Source organism: Muntiacus reevesi, chromosome 7, assembly GCF_963930625.1.
Source record: "Muntiacus reevesi chromosome 7, mMunRee1.1, whole genome shotgun sequence".
In the NCBI taxonomy this organism is placed as follows: domain Eukaryota; kingdom Metazoa; phylum Chordata; class Mammalia; order Artiodactyla; family Cervidae; genus Muntiacus; species Muntiacus reevesi.
This window is the reverse complement of record NC_089255.1, coordinates 5,642,491-5,646,500: the sequence shown is the minus strand read 5'-3', so window position 1 is coordinate 5,646,500 and position 4,010 is coordinate 5,642,491. Positions and strand designations below refer to the sequence as shown.

Below are 4,010 nucleotides of genomic sequence, written 5' to 3'. Positions count from 1 at the left end.
TCTTCAATTAAGAGGAGTGACACTCCAGGAACTGTACCAAGATCCTGCCACTGAAGAGCCTCACCCACAACTGAACCTGATTTAGATGATGTGATTCTAGACATTGAGCTTCCACCTAACCACATAACAGATGAGATTTAGGGAAAGTACTAGTAAGAGTTAATATAGTTTGCATATGGGAAAAACAAATCATTTCTGATTAGGGAGTAGACCACGGTGGTTTTCAAAGATGACTCCCAAAGTCTTTGACATCCCTCCCATCAAGAGCTTGGGTCTATGTCTATTCTTGGATCAAAGCCAAACTGAGCAATTGGTTGACCAACAGAGTATGGAAAGATTGACACTGTTTGATTTTTAAAGCTAGATGAGAGGCGTGCAGCTTCGGCCTGGTTCTCTTGAGATGTGCACTTCTGGAATCCAGACGTGAGGAAGGCTGACCAGCTGTGACAAGGTCAGGTGGAAAGATACTGGGCCACCATCAGCCCTTAGTCCCAGCTGAGCTCCCAGCTGACCAGCAGCACCAACTTGCCAGCCATGTGAGTCAGCAATCTCAGGGTCGAAGTCAGCAGCCAAGTATCCCCAGATGATGCTGCGTGGAGCCGAGACCAGCCTTCCCCACAAACCCTGCCCAGACTGTGGATTAGTGACCTAAATAGATGATTGTTTCTTATCAAACCACTAACTTTTGAAGTGGCTTATTATGTAGCAAAAGTAACTGGAACACCATGCAAATGGATGCAAAGGCACTTCAAAAAGCATAATTTTGATATCAAAGTATTAAGAGACACCCTTGGGAAATTTTTTTTATCCATGAATATTTGTTCAAAAATGAGCCTCTTGATAAATGTACTGCAAAAGTCAAGTGAAAAATAAAAAAGGTTGTAATGAGCTGTCCAATTTTACTGAAAAAAAATAAACACCCTTAAATTCAACACCTGATTCAATTCTTATTTGTCCTTAAAACCAACTTATCATTTTCATTATGACCTCTGTTTTGTTAAATATAGGCTATCATTCATTTTATTTCATTTTTAAACCCTTGACAAAGTCTAAGTCAAATCTATTAGCCTGAATTTACTACTAAGTGATAGCCCCTACTTGAAGTGGTTCATGTTGAGTGGGGTACTTTTTCTGGTCCCCAATTAATCTTGATAAATCAAGATCCTCTTCAATTACCGTGACCATACATGTAATTGTCTACCAGACTTGCTTTTTCCTTAGCACCATCAGAAGCGGATGTTCCCTTATCTTTCAGGATATCCTCCCGCTGCCAGCCTGCCCATCCTTCAGTGTATGCCCCAGGCCTTCCTCGCACCCACGGCCAAAGGGCATCAGGGATAGCTGTGTCTTTCCACAACCCCACCGCGACCTGCAGTAGCTCGTATCCCACCTCCCAGTCTGCGTTTCCGTTTGTCTCTGCCTCCTTAGTTCTTCGTCTTTCTTTACCCTCTTCTCTGTGCTCGCCTCAGCTTTCCTCTTCTTTCCAGGTGTCTGCTCGGATGATACCAGCCTCTTCCAGGAAATAATGCAGACCAATTCCATCCAGTCCCCAACACCAGTTCACAACGATTGCATTTCTGTCGGATTGGTCCCATTTATCACCAAGAGAAAGAGATAGCAGTTAACCATGCGTTCGTTCTCAAGCTACACTGCCTTGGGGCAAGAGGTCTGTGAATGGGACTTCACATCAGGAAATACCAAATCCAATCTTTTTTCACAAATCTTTGGGGACTCAGAACCAACTAGATAGTGGTTAGAATTCTTTATGTTGAAAGTATCAGAACATCTAACTTAAACTGGTTTAAACAATAAAAGAAATTTGTCCCTCCTTGCTGATCCTGCGCCGGAGAAGACGCACGCTGCTGACCTCGTCTTCTTCGTGCAGCCCTCACCACTGTCTGGAGAACTTTCTTTCCCCTGGGCACAATGGCAACTCTTAAGGACAAACTGATTGCACCAGTTGCAGAAGAAGAGGGAACAGTCCCAAACAATAAGATCACTGTAGTGGGTGTTGGACAAGTTGGTATGGCATGTGCCATCAGCATTCTGGGAAAGTCTCTGACTGATGAGCTTGCTCTCGTGGATGTTTTGGAAGATAAACTCAAGGGAGAAATGATGGACCTGCAGCATGGGAGCTTATTCCTTCAGACACCAAAAATTGTGGCAGACAAAGATTACTCTGTCACTGCCAATTCCAAGATCGTGGTGGTAACTGCAGGAGTTCGCCAGCAAGAGGGGGAGAGTCGCCTGAATTTAGTGCAAAGGAACGTTAACGTCTTCAAGTTCATCATTCCTCAGATTGTCAAGTACAGTCCTGACTGCATCATCATTGTGGTTTCCAACCCAGTGGATATTCTCACATATGTTACCTGGAAACTAAGTGGATTACCCAAGCACCGTGTGATTGGGAGTGGATGTAATCTGGATTCTGCTAGATTTCGCTATCTTATGGCTGAAAAACTTGGCATTCATCCCAGCAGCTGCCACGGATGGATTTTGGGAGAACATGGCGACTCAAGCGTGGCTGTTTGGAGCGGAGTGAATGTGGCAGGCGTTTCTCTCCAGGAACTGAATCCAGAAATGGGAACAGACAATGATAGTAAAAATTGGAAGGAAGTGCATAAGATGGTGGTTGAGAGTGCCTATGAAGTCATCAAGCTAAAAGGATATACCAACTGGGCTATTGGATTAAGTGTGGCTGATCTTATTGAATCCATGTTGAAAAATCTATCCAGGATTCACCCAGTGTCAACAATGGTGAAGGGCATGTATGGCATTGAGAATGAAGTCTTCCTGAGCCTTCCATGTGTCCTGAATGCTCGAGGGTTAACCAGCGTTATCAACCAGAAGCTGAAGGATGAAGAGGTTGCCCAACTCAAGAAGAGTGCAGATACCCTCTGGGGCATCCAAAAGGACCTAAAGGACCTGTGACTTCTGGCTGCGAGGCTGTAGAAACAACTACAATTTGATTAACCACAAGCCTTTAGTTTGCGTCCATGTACATGGAGCACAGTTCGCTTTTGTCTTCCTAAGTCTGTGAATCTGGGCTCCCAGAATCAAAGCCCATGCTTGCTATTAAAGCTTGCAAGATGAGTCCTTGAACAAATAAAATAAACCAGCCAGCGTAAAAAAAAAAATAAAATAAAAAAAAAATAAAAGAAATTTGTTGCCTCACATAAATGGAAAGGGCAGATATTGGCTTAGTTTCAGGGAAGGCTTGGTTCAGGCTCTCAAATGATGCCACCAAGAATCCAATTTCATTCCACATCTCCTCTCTGCCTACTACAACAATATCTTCATTTTAAAGCTAGCTAATCCCTTGTCAGAGGACATCTGTCAGTATCTCCAAAGATTACTAAAGTTCACTTGCCAACAGCTCTATATAAAGTCTCAGAAATGAGTCTTTGTCATTACATTAATTCAGCTCCATCAGAGCGATCCTTCCCCCAACATTCTTCTTGTCCCTGGTCCCCAGTACACACATGCACACACATTCACAGAGAGAGAGAGAGAGAGAAAGCATAAAAGGATGCAAAGGGAAAAAATAAACACTTGTATCACCTCTCAGATAATCCTAGAGATATCAGTCAGTATATGCTTTTTCAGCTTCTTAAAATATATGTTGTTGTTGCTGTTGTTCAGTCACTAAGGCATGTTCATGTTCAGTAGCATGTTACCTGCTACTCTGTGGGACCCCATGGGCTGCAGCACGCCAGGCCTCCCTGTCCTTCACCATCACCTAATTTGCTCAAACTCATGTCCATTGAGTCGGTGATGCCATCCAACCATTTCATCCTCTGTCATCCCCTTCTCCTGCCCTCAATCTTTCCCAGCATCAGGTGCTTTTCCAATGACTCAGCTCTTCCCATCAGGTGGCCAAAGTATTGGAGTTTCAGCTTCAGCATCAGTCTTTCCAAAGAATATTCAGGACTGATTTCCTTTAGGATTGACTGGTTTGATCTCCTTGCAGTCCAAGGTACTCTTAAGGGTCTTCTCCAGCACCACAATTC

The 4,010-nt window shown here is 43.7% G+C and overlaps 1 pseudogene; it reads left to right on the top strand.

Annotated features, from left to right (window-relative positions):
- The first annotated feature begins 1,828 nt into the window (after positions 1-1,828).
- On the top strand, positions 1,829-3,139 carry LOC136172041 (L-lactate dehydrogenase B chain pseudogene; annotated as a pseudogene).
- The last annotated feature ends 871 nt before the right edge of the window (positions 3,140-4,010 follow it).